The 13,388-nt window shown below is 33.5% G+C and overlaps 3 non-coding genes across 3 annotated transcripts; all 3 read left to right on the top strand.

Moving 5' to 3' along the window:
• The first annotated feature begins 3,721 nt into the window (after window positions 1-3,721).
• LOC127416544 (U5 spliceosomal RNA) lies at window positions 3,722-3,837 on the top strand. The gene has a single exon (XR_007893130.1). It is a non-coding gene; the product is annotated as a U5 spliceosomal RNA (small nuclear RNA).
• A 3,416-nt stretch (window positions 3,838-7,253) lies between these two features.
• On the top strand, window positions 7,254-7,325 carry trnad-guc (transfer RNA aspartic acid (anticodon GUC)). The gene has a single exon. It is a non-coding gene; the product is annotated as a tRNA-Asp (tRNA).
• A 5,099-nt stretch (window positions 7,326-12,424) lies between these two features.
• LOC127416543 (U5 spliceosomal RNA) lies at window positions 12,425-12,540 on the top strand. Its single transcript, XR_007893129.1, has one exon. It is a non-coding gene; the product is annotated as a U5 spliceosomal RNA (small nuclear RNA).
• Window positions 12,541-13,388: the final 848 nt, after the last annotated feature.

The following is a 13,388-nucleotide window of genomic DNA, read 5'->3' as shown; positions in this document are numbered from 1 at the left end:
CATAAATCAAGCTCTTTGTAAAACATAAAATTATATGTTACATTTTATTGGAGTATAGTTGAATTTCTTGTAAAGTTAAATGTTTGGTCATTTATCTACATCTATCGTGAAATTTTTAATGAATGTAGATTAACAATTGTATGTGGTATGTATGTAGGTTTGTATGTGTAACACTAGATAAATGCTTAAACAACACAAGCCTTCAGTCAATGCTTAATATGTGAAAGGGTCAATGAACCTACCTTTAAATTTACACACACACACACACACACACACACACACACAACATTTTTAGGGTTTATTGACATTCCCAATATAATTTTATTTTACAAAATATTTCCTGAGTTTTACAATGTGGTCAATCTTTTAAAATAATGATCAATCAAAGGTCTATTGTTTTATGGTGCATCATGATTGTCAGTTGATTTCAGATGTTTCAGATGAAATGTTCTAATATATGGGTTGTTTTGGACAAGCAAGAGGTGTTTGGCGAATACATTCTTCAGTTCGGCAAGTACAAAGGCAAGTCCTTCCGGTGGTTATCGGAGAATGATGTTGGCTACACTTTGTACCTGTCCAGTAAGGTTGAAGAGGAAGAACAGGCTGGGCAGTTCAACCCAGAGGGTCCTTGCAAGGATAGCCTCCTGTCCTTTCTTGAGTATTCAAAAAGCTTTAAGGAAATTGAGGATCTTCAGTGATATCTATCAGCAAGGCCTGATCCAGTACCAGTTTTGTCAGAGGATGACAATACAGTTGGATTTGAAGCATGAGCAAAAGATAGTTGGAGGAAGGTTTGGAATACCAGGGCTGATGGGTATGCTGCCTTTATAATTGGGAAGAACTGTGTTCCTAGAAGTAAAATGTACCATGTGACTGCAGAAGCTCCTTCACCATCAACTCTCTCTGCAAGGCCACTTGTTCCTTCAAGCTCTGCCTCTAAACAACCAGGTCAGTAAACTTTACTTTAAAAATGTATTTAATATTGATTATTAGGTTGATGTGCCACATAACTATTATGTATCTAATATATGTGTGACAGGTTATTGTGATTGTTGGTTGTTCTATTAAACATGTAGAGATTTACACAATGTAGGGGTTTACACAATGAACATGTGTATAATAGTATAATAAGTGTATAACAATATAGGGATTTACACAATGAACGTGTATAATTGCATTTGATTGTAATATCATTCAATAGCAAATGAATGCAAACTATTTTGATCTGCAAGGCTTACTCAATGCAATTTGTGCCAAAGCAATTATAAATGACTATAGTCATGTGAACAAATGACCTAATGTTCATATAGTTAGTCATATAGTTTGATGAAGTTTAATAGTCATTTGACGATTGTGCCAAAGCGATTGAGAAAAACTGTAGCAATACTTGTCACACTGGTCATTTCCACCAATTTTATTGTATGAATTGTGTCACTTTTTAAGCATTTATTACACCCAGAATGCCTGAAAGTTAATTTTGCATGCATGATGTCATTAAGCAGTAACTAAAAAGTTGCATAACAAAATGTTGACATATAAAGACCATTTCCAAATTTGTCTTGCTACGTTTGAAGCAATTGTTCTTTATTTTTATTTTTAAAGCAGTCACAGTCATCATGGAATTTTCTCTTACAGGAACTTTATGGAAAGCATGGAGAAAATATAGAAGTACTGAATGAGAATGTTTGGGTTCAATAGGTGTGCAAGAACAAGTGCATTTGTTCTGGTAAGTATTCATATGGTCAGAAATGGGAGTCTACTGGTCAGAACACTTCCTCTAAAAGTGTTTATGAAAACCATTCCACACTTTGACTGTTCACAAAATCCATCGCAAATTCTGATTCCACTTAGAACTACTTTACAATTTTGCAATTAATAAGCATATTTTAGCATAAGTATAGTTTAAAAATGCAAATTGATATGATGTTATAAAAGTTGAAGTGCAACAAAAAGGTACTGACTCTTGCCTGTGCATGTTTTATAAATCTATGTGCAGCAGGGGCTGATGGGCTTGGAGATGACCAGGTCAAATGCCTGGTATTGTTATATTTATATATTTTCTTTCTGTTTTTAAACCCTGACTGCTTTCATGTGTTTATTTATTTCTAAAAATATTTTACAATTGTATTGGAAAGCATGCATATCACAGAACAAATCTTGTGGACGCTAATTTGCTTTAGGCCTCATTAGACCACAAAAATTAGGACCTGTAGGTGAAGCTCTTCTGCCATTTTGTTAATGTGGTGAAGGTGATAATTGTGAACCGTTTTTCTCATTGAAAAGGTAGACTTGTAAAACGCGTGACATCTTTAATTTTAAAATAATGGCAAAGGTGGGTCTTGGTTTACACGGATTGATCATTTTAATGGTGAATTCACAAAATTGAAAGTTTCGTAAACTTAAGTGATTGTGTAAGGGGAAACGGCGATGGAACACAATGTATTTGACGGAATCAAGGTCGCTTCGTAAAAATTGGTGATGTGAAGAGTTTGTATGATATTGTGCTAACTTCATTAATCGTTGTTAAAAATCATAATTACTTGTTATGGCTTCGATTGTTAGCTTGAATCATGTTTGGCTGTCGTGCAATACCGTCCATCACCACTGGGTATCGCTGCAGCAACTGAACGAGAGTGATGGAGGCTGCTGCTTCCCGCGCACTGTTAGAAAAAGTTAAAAATGCTGTTACTCACTTAACATAAGAATATACCGCATTGTTTTGTTGTAAATATATATAGATTTTTACAAATATAGTTTTTTTTTATAACATCAATTAATAATATCTTAAATGCTATTCAGTTGGTTTTAAAGTTGTTCCTCACAACTTTTTTTTTTTTACAAAGGCTGCATCTCTATCTTGATTCTTTAACTCTCTTTTTTGTGTTGTGAGGCAGCATTATGGGTTTGGAAACAGATTCAGTAGAATCTCGGTGCTTTTTGTTCTTGCGTTCTTTTGAATGGTTTAAGTTTACTATAATGTTCGTTTAGTTCGTTTTGTAATGCTTGAGATTTTGTGTCTAAATTGTTGTGAAGAACTTTTATACCGAGATGACAAACTCCGCGCTTTTACCATACGGTCAACTAGCGTTTTACGACAGTAAGTCGCCGTTTGCGGATAACCATTCAAATGAATGGGGAGAGCCGTAAAGTGACTTCTTGCTGTCGTAAAATTGTATGTGGTTCTTTTATAAAACATGAATTTTAGCGTGGTAAACTCCACACATAGTTCACTCCAAAAGGATTGTTTGGTGTAAAACACGTTGAACAGGCGGTAAGTTCATTAAGTGATGAGCTGTTTCCTCAAAAAAGCAGTTTATTCAGTATACAGAAGCATCTCCTCCATAGACTACAATTAAAAATATCTGGACTCCTCGCCAGTGTACCGCCCAAAGAATATCTGTGTGACCGCCACGTTTTGTATCGCTTTGTTAATCTTGTAGGAACACGTGTATAGAAGGGCTCTGGTGTGTGTTGGAGGCGGGTGATCAAACCGGACGTTGAGCGTGTACCCACAATGCAATGTTGCTCGTGTCACTTCTCAAAGTATTTTTTTATTTTATTAGTCGTTGGGTTTGCAGTTTGGTGGTATCATTCTAAGTATAACCTCATTACTGTCAGTTATGTTATATATGCTCTGTATGATTGCCATATTTTAACTAACCGTTCTTGTGAAACGTGTTTCACTCACTCGAGTATCTGCTCGTGTTTGTGTTTCATCAGTACACTCATGTTTCTCTTCATATCGTATAAATCTTTCGCCTTTTACTAAAGATTTCCGTGGGGAGGAACACAATGAGTATTAAATAATTTTTTGATGCCCTGCTTTATTGTGGGGCTTCCTACAGACGTTAAAAATCAGAATTGGTGCAGTTTTTCCTGAATATAGTTCCTAAATTTATTACTGTTTGTAAAATAGCGAATAATTATAATGCAATGATTAATATCTTTTACAGTTGTTGTATAGAAACTTGAAGTGGTTTTCTGGGAAGATTTACTGCAATGTAGTCTATCATATTTGGTCTTTTTGCTGTTTCTTTGATTGTTTGTAGCGAATCTGCAGCTTTAATGTGCTCAAACTGAAAGAAAAATGAAAGTAACGCTGCATGTTCTGTTACGATCTATTTCTCGTTACAATTTAACATAGTTGTGTTATTGCCGGTTATTCGTTGTATTTATGTCTGTAACTGTTTTTGTGAAATGCAGCTTAGTTAAGTCAGGTGTATAAATCAGGCCCTAGATGTTGTTTTGGATATTTCTTTTAAACTTCAATAATAATTGAAAGAGAATTGGAAAGTATTTGTGAGCTTATTTGTAGTACATCAAGATTACATAAATGAATGTATTTATATTAAACATGTTGTATTTTTAAGATTAAAATAAGGTTTGTATTAAGTGAGGTCACACTTATTACACAATAGTTCACCCAAAAATGAAGATTTGCTGATAATTTACTCACCCTCAGGCCATCCAAGATGTATCTGAGTTTCTTTCTTCATCAAAACAGAATTTAAGATTTTTAGGATTTCATTTCAGGCCTCCTCCTTTAAACAATGCAAGTGAATGTACTCCATTTTTTGACGGTCCAAAATGCATATTTAGGGTACATCAAAATAATCCACACGACTCCAGTCGACAAATAAAATTCTTCTGAACACAAAGAATTGATTATTTTGAGAAACAAAACAATACTTACATACTTTTTAACTATAAAAGTTCGCTTCCGTACATCTTTCTTTTTTTTTAATTATTATTATTGCTGAAAACGGAAACAGACAGAAAAATAAGCATACAGCACATAATATTAACAACAACAATAACACTAATAAAAGAAACAACAACAAAAAATAAAACAACGTAAAAAAAAAAAAAAGGTAAAAATAAATAAAAATAAGAGGGCCATTATATCACATAGAAATGATCACATGAAGAGCCCAAAAGCAGAGCAAATTCTAACAGTCCTTTAAAGCTTTCTTATTAGCAGATACTGAGATCACATTTAAATAATTTTCCATTTCTTTTAAGAAGACAGAGAAGACAGGTTTACAGTTTGAAACTTTGCATTTGTGAATGTAAAATTTGCTTAAGAAAAAAAATTAATTAATAACAAAACAGATATTTTCTTTTGTTGGGTCCAAGTCAAAATACCCAAATATAATGTTTCTCATATGTATTGAGAAGCCTGGCAAAATCTTACACTTAACAAAAACACCAATATCATTCCAAAGATTCTGAGTGTAATGACATGACCAGAAAAAGTGTACCACTGTTTCATCAGAGTTCAGACAAAAAGAGCATGTTATATCAATGTCAGCTCTAAACTTTTGAATACATTTCTTAACAGGGTAAAACTTGTGTATCATCTTAAAGGAAACTTCTTTCACTTTGTTTGTGAGAAAAATTGTTTTTGCTGTAAAGACCAAATTTGTGTCCAATTAAGGTTAACAATTTATTCCAAAAGGAAATTACAGGTGGAACAGAAACCAAATTCTTAAGAAATAAAGATCTTATTTTATAATTTTTGGCTTTTGACTCAGAAAAACAAATTTGACCGACAGGAGTATCACAAGGTTTAGGAAAGGATACAGTAGATACTGTAGGAGTGACTACTGTTTTTAAAACGCATACACAAACTAGAAGGAATAGCTCCCATAACTGTAGCAAATTCTTTTGGGGTTATTGGTATTTGGAGAGAAATTCTCAGTACCTAAACAAAAGACCTTGTTTATTAAACAACTGTTCCACCAAAAACAAACCATTACTAAACCAATTATCATAAAACAGAGATTTATTCTTGAATAAAATGTTCTTATTGTTCCAAATAAAACACCTCTGTGGTGAAAAGTTATGTTTATAAATTAGAGCCCATGCTAAGAGAACCTGGAAGTTGGAAAGTTTGATAGGGAGTTTGGATATATCATAATTACACATTAAGAGAAAATGAATGCCACCAAGTTGCGGAAAGATATACCAAATAGAAGCTGGTTTGGCTAGGTATTAATTCAACCAATTAATTTTAAATGTATTGTAAAGGGAATCAAAATCAATAAAATTCAGACCACCATTATTATAAGAGTTGAATATGACTGACTTTCTCATATAATGAGATTTATTTTTCCATAAGAATTTTATTAAAACCTCATTAATTAATTTACACGTGGTCTTATCCACAAAGACAGACTGAGCTGCGTAAGCCAAACGAGACAGACCCTCTGTCTTAGTAAGTAGTGTTCTGCCTTTTAAGGACAGATCCCTTTGTAACCAGCAATTGCATTTTTTTTTTTGTGTTTTGGCAATAAAAGGTTTGAAGTTTGCTGAACACCTATACTCATCATTAATTATTTGAATACCAAGATATGTTATACTATTTTTGACAACAATATCCTCAATTGAAGTGATAGAGCAATTTTTAATTGATAGCAATTCGTATTTATTAAAATTTAAATTTAAACCCGAGGCTTCAGAAAAGGACTGAAGAATACACAAAGCCACTGGAATTTGTGACGAATCATTCAAGAATAAAGCTGTATCGTCCGCTAATTGACTAATTTTTATTTTAGTGTTGCCAAGTGTGATACCCTTTAAATTACTTCTGTTGATATGTGAGCTAAGGAACTGTGTGGCAATTAAGAATAGATATGGGGAAACTGGACATCCTTGTCTAACTCTTCGATTTAAAAAGAATCTAGGAGAAGTACCATTACTTAGTTTGACTGAGCTGTTTCTGTTTCTGTATAGCATTTTAACCATCCTGCAAAAGGAGTCGCCAAAGCCAATATTTGGGAGAGCCTGAAATAAAAATCTGTCTTCCAATGTGTCAAAATGAAGCCATTACTGTCAATTACATCTGAATAGTCTAACATATCCAGTACTAACCGTATATTATTGGAAATGTGTCTTTTCTGCATAAACCCTGACTGTGTTTCGTCAATGATAGAGTTAAAAACATATTTTAATCTTTTTGCTAGGACTAAAGCTGTTATGTTAAATCATTATTTAACAGTGTGATTGGACGGCAATTGTCTATTAAGAGGGAATCTTTATTTAACTTAAGAAATAAAGAGGGATAAGAGTTATTAACCCTTGGCATAATGTGGCTGGAAGTAATGTTTTCTTTATACTTTCGTCATAAACCTTTAGTAAGAATGGCTTCCATACAGCTCTATGACGTGCGCTCATGAGAGGAATAATGTAAGCTCGTTGGTTAGATCACGTGTCACATTACAAGTTCCGTTTTCCAGCGATGCATAATCACATCCTCGTTAGTATAGTGGACAGTATCTCCGCCTGTCACGCGGAAGACCGGGGTTCGATTCCCCGACGGGGAGGAATATATTTTTACATTATTATCTAAAAGGTCTATGGTCAGAGGGGGCAAATCGGAGATCTTAAAGGTCTACAAGGACGTTAATGGGCAATTGCAAGCAAACGTGTACAACTTTACAAGATTCTTTATCTCTTTTTGTGTGTATTGTGGGGCAGCATTACTGGTTTGGAGACAGATTCAATAAAGTGGATCCTCTGCTTTTTTTTTAAACTTTGATCTGTATAATTTAAGGTTTATTTAGAAATTAATAATGAACATTTTGGGAAACAAAAACACCTTTGTTATTTTAGTTATGCTTAAGTTAATGCTTTAGAATTGTTTAAATTGTTGTGAAGAAACAAACACTTTTTCAAATGGTAAACAGGACTTTTATTTTAAAAATTAAAATACCTTGTGTTATAAAAATACATTATTCTGCTTCTCAAATTTGTGAAAATATGTAATTTGGTAAATAATCTACAGTGCTTTGTATAAAATACAAACACTATATAATAAAAACACAGTGGGCTGTCATGTATTGAGCGTTAGCCTATATGTTGGGAATATTTTCTACATGATGATGTTTATATTGATTTTGTACAAGTTGTAGTGCTGTTTATATTGATATCTTGCGGATGTTTGTTAATTTATCTAAGTCATGTCACAAGTTTGAAGTGTAAGTATACAGGCTAATGATTTGTTTGTTTTGAATGTACAGTTTTGCTGAAACAGATGTGCTTAAACACAAAAAAGCAAAATGAATCCTATGTTCTGTTTCTTGTTTACCGTTTAGTTCCGTAATCATGTTATATTATTACATTTAAACTTGCTGCTAGCGTTAACGTTGTTACAATACTAAGAAGCTTGTTATTTATAAATTGTTACATGTTGGGTAAATTTGTGCGTAGGACTTCACTGCTTTAGAGTTCATATGATGATATTTAGTGTTTGCTCACAGTTGTCCTTTGTCGTTCTTGTAGACCGTTATAGTCTCAGATTTATCTACTCTGCTCACTGACATAACATGATACAAAAAAAAGGAATGTTTCTCCCCGTCGGGGATCGATTTGTTTGCTTGCAATTGCTTGCAAAAATGTTTTGGGTATTGTAAAATATTAATTTTGTCGTAAATATTAAATTTAAATTTTTTGCAAGACGGGTTTTGACCTCAGGTGACCTCAGATATTACCTCAGAAATAAGTTATATATTTTTGTATTATATTATTTTATTTTTTAAATTATTTATCAAAAAACAAATGGTACAAAACATAAGTATTTTATTCATTTATCGTATTGTCTTCTGTATGGTTTGTAAAGTTAATTGTAAAAGAAAATGTTGATTCTGTAAATCAAATTAATTCAATTAAATTAAAGAATTTAATTAGCTTATTGTGACTTCATAAATCAAGCTCTTTGTAAAACATCAAATTGTATGTTACATTTTATTGGAGTATAGTTGAATTTCTTGTAAAGTTAAATGTTTTGTCATTTATCTACATCTATCGTGAAATTTTTAATGAATGTAGATTAACAATTGTATGTGGTATGTATGTAGGTTTGTATGTGTAACACTAGATAAATGCTTAAACAACACAAGCCTTCAGTCAATGCTTAATATGTGAAAGGGTCAATGAACCTACCTTTAAATTTACACACACACACACACAACATTTTTAGGGTTTATTGACATTCCCAATATAATTTTATTTTACAAAATATTTCCTGAGTTTTACAATGTGGTCAATCTTTTAAAATAATGATCAATCAAAGGTCTATTGTGTTACGGTGCATCATGATTGTTAGTTGATTTCAGATGTTTCAGATGAAATGTTCTAATATATGGGTTGTTTTGGACAAGCAAGAGGTGTTTGGCGAATACATTCTTCAGTTCGGCAAGTACAAAGGCAAGTCCTTCCGGTGGTTATCGGAGAATGATGTTGGCTACACTTTGTACCTGTCCAGTAAGGTTGAAGAAGAAGAACAGGCTGGGTAGTTCAACCCAGAGGGTCCTTGCAAGGATAGCCTCCTGTCCTTTCTTGAGTATTCAAAAAGCTTTAAGGAAATTGAGGATCTTTAGTGATATCTGTCAGCAAGGCCTGATCCAGTACCAGTTTTGTCAGAGGATGACAATACAGTTGGATTTGAAGCATGAGCAAAAGATAGTTGGAGGAAGGTTTGGAATACCAGGGCTGATGGGTACGCTGCCTTTATAATTGGGAAGAACTGTGTTCCTGGAAGTAAAATGGACCATGTGACTGCAGAAGCCCCTTCACCATCAACTCTCTCTGCAAGGCCACTTGTTCCTTCAAGCTCTGCCTCTAAACAACCAGGTCAGTAAACTTTACTTTAAAAATGTATTTAATATTGATTATTAGGTTGATGTGCCACATAACTATTATGTATCTAATATATGTGTGACAGGTTATTGTGATTGTTGTTTGTTCTATTAAACATGTAGAGATTTACACAATGTAGGGGTTTACACAATGAACGTGTATAATAGTATAATAAGTGTATAACAATGTAGGGATTTACACAATGAACGTGTATAATTGCATTTGATTGTAATATCATTCAATAGCAAATGAATGCAAACTATTTTGATCTGCAAGGCTTACTCAATGCATTTTGTGCCAAAGCAATTATAAATGACTATAGTCATGTGAACAAATGACCTAATGTTCATATAGTTAGTCATATAGTTTGATGAAGTTTAATAGTCATTCGACGATTGTGCCAAAGCGATTGAGAAAAACTGTAACAATACTTGTCACACTGGTCATTTCCACCAATTTTATTGTATGAATTGTGTCACTTTTTAAGCATTTATTACACCCAGAATGCCTGAAAGTTAATTTTGCATGCATGATGTCATTAAGCAGTAACTAAAAAGTTGCATAACAAAATGTTGACATGTAAAGACCATTTCCAAATTTGTCTTGCTACGTTTGAAGCAATTGTTCTTTATTTTTATTTATAAAGCAGCCTCAGTCATCATGGAATTATCTCTTACTTTATGGAAAGCATGGAGAAAATATAGAAGTATTGTATGAGAATGTTTGGGTTCAATAGGTGTGCAAGAACAAGTGCTTTTGTTCTGGTAAGTATTCATATGGTCAGAAATGGGAGTCTAATGGTCAGAACACTTCCTCTAAAAGTGTTTATGAAAACCATTCCACACTTTGACTGTTCACAAAATCCATCGCAAATTCAGATTTCACTTAGAACTACTTTACAATTTTGCAATTAATAAGCATATTTTAGCATGATAAGTATAGTTTAAAAATGCAAATTGATATGATGTTATAAAAGTTGAAGTGCAACAAAAAGGTACTGACTCTTGCCTGTGCATGTTTTATAAATCTATGTGCAGCAGGGGCTGATGGGCTTGGAGATGACCAGGTCAAATGCCTGGTATTGTTATATTTATATATTTTCTTTCTGTTTTTAAACCCTGACTGCTTTCATATGTTTATTTATTTCTAAAAATATTTGACAATTGTATTGGAAAACATGCATATCAGAACAAATGGTGTGGACGCTAATTTACTTTAGGCCTCATTAGACCACAAAAATTAGGACCTGTAGGTGAAGCTCTTCTGCCATTTTGTTGTGGTGAAGGTGAGAATTGTGAACCGTTTTTCTCATTGAAAATGTAGACTTTTAAAACGCGTGACATCTGTTGAACTTTAAGAAGATGGCGAAGGTGGGTCTTGGTTAACACGGATTGATCATTTTAATGGTGAATTCACAAAATTGATAGTGTCGTAAACTTCAGTGATTGTGTAAGGGGAAACGGCGACGGAACACACTGTATTTGACAGAATCAAGGTCGCTTCGTAAAAATTGGTGATGTGAAGAGTTTGTATGATATTGTGCTAACTTCATTAATCGTTGTTAAAAATCATAATTACTTGTTATGGCTTCGATTGTTAGCTTGAATCATGTTTGGCTGTCGTGCAATACCGTCCATCACCACTGGGTATCGCTGCAGTAACTGAACGAGAGTGATGGAGGATGTGGCTGCTGCTTCCCGCGCACTGTTAGAAAAAGTTAAAAATGCTGTTACTCACTTAACATAAGAATATACCGCATTGTTTTGTTGTAAAAATATATAGATTTTTACAAATATAGTTTTTTTTTTTTATAACATCACTTAATAATATCTTAAATGCTATTCAGTTGGTCTTAAAGCTGTTCCTCACAACCTTTTTTTTTTACAAAAGCTGCATCTCTATCTTGATTCTTTAACTCTCTTTTTTGTGTTGTGAGGCAGCATTATGGGTTTGGAAACAGATTCAGTAGAATCTCGGTGCTTTTTGTTCTGGCGTTCTTTTGAATGGTTTAAGTTTACTATAATGCACATTTTATGAAATGAAGGTGCTTTAGTTCGTTTTGTAATGCTTGAGATTTTGTGTCTAAATTGTTGTGAAGAACTTTTATATCGAGATGACAAACTCCGCGCTTTTACCATACGGTCAACTAGCGTTTTGCGACAGTAAGTCACCGTTTGCGGATAACCTTTCAAATGAATGGGGAGAGCCGTAAAGTGACATCGTGCTGTCGTAAATTTGTATGTGATTGTTTTATAAAACATGAATTTTAGCGTGGTAAACTCCACACATAGTTCACTCCAAAAGGATTGTTTGGTGTAAAACATGTTGGACAGGCGGAAGGTTCGTTTAGCGGTGAGCTGTTTCCTCAAAAAAGCAGTTTATTCCGTATACAGAAGCATCTCCTCCATAGACTACAATTAAAAATATCTGGACTCCTCGCCAGTGTACCGCCCAAAGAATATCTATGTGACCGCCACGTTTTGTATCGCTTTGTTAATCTTGTAGGAACACGTGTATAGAAGGGCTCTGGTGTGTGTTGGAGGCGGGTGATCAAACCGGACGTTGAGCCTGTACCCACAATGCAATGTTGCTCGTGTCACTTCTCAAAGTATTTTTTTATTTGTTAGTCGTTGGGTTTGCAGTTTGGTGGTATCATTCTAATTATAAACTCATCACTGTCAGTTATGTTATATATGCTCTGTATGATTGCCATATTTTAACTAACCGTTCTTGTGAAACGTGTTTCACTCACTCGAGTATCTGCTCGTGTTTGTGTTTCATCAGTACACTCATGTTTCTCTTCATATCGTATAAATCTTTCGCCTTTTACTAAAGATTTCCGTGGGGAGAAACACAATGAGTTTTAAATAATTTTTTGATGCCCTGCTTTATTGTGGGGCTTCCTACAGATGTTAAAAATCAGAATTGGAGTAGTTATTCCTGAATATAGTTCCTAAATATATTACTGTTCGTAAAATAGCGAATAATTATAATGCAATGATTAATGTCTTTTACGGTTGTTGTATAGAAACTTTAAGTAGTTTTCTGGAAAGATTTACTGCAATGTAGTCTATCATATTTGGTCTTTTTGCTGTTTCTTTGATTGTTTGTAGCGAATCTGCAGCTTTAATGTGCTCAAACTGAAAGAAAAATGAAAGTAACGCTGCATGTTCTGTTACGATCTATTTCTCGTTACAATTTAACATAGTTGTGTTATTGCCTGTTATTCGTTGTATTTATGTCTGTAACTGTTTTTGTGAAATGCAGCTTAGTTAAGTCGGGTGTATAAATCAGGCCCTAGATGTTGTTTTGGATATTTCTTTTAAACTTCAATAATAATTGAAAGAGAATTGGAAAGTATTTGTGAGCTTATTTGTAGTACATCAAGATTACATAAATGAATGTATTTATATTAAACATGTTGTATTTTTAAGATTAAAATAAGGTTTGTATTAAGTGAGGTCACACTTATTACACAATAGTTCACCCAAAAATGAAAATGTGCTGATAATTTACTCACCCTCAGGCCATCCAAGATGTATCTGAGTTTCTTTCTTCATCAAAACAGAATTTAAGATTTTTAGGATTTCATTTCAGGCCTCCTCCTTTAAAAAATGCAAGTGAATGTACTCCATTTTTTGACGGTCCAAAATGCATATTTAGGGTACATCAAAATAATCCACACGACTCCAGTCGACAAATACAATTCTTCTGAACACAAAGAATTGATTATTTTGAGAAACAAAACA

The sequence above is a fragment of the Myxocyprinus asiaticus genome, chromosome 25, assembly GCF_019703515.2.
Source record: "Myxocyprinus asiaticus isolate MX2 ecotype Aquarium Trade chromosome 25, UBuf_Myxa_2, whole genome shotgun sequence".
In the NCBI taxonomy this organism is placed as follows: Eukaryota; Metazoa; Chordata; class Actinopteri; order Cypriniformes; family Catostomidae; genus Myxocyprinus; species Myxocyprinus asiaticus.
The sequence above is the reverse complement of the archived record's forward strand: the minus strand, read 5'-3'. Positions and strand labels throughout refer to the sequence as shown.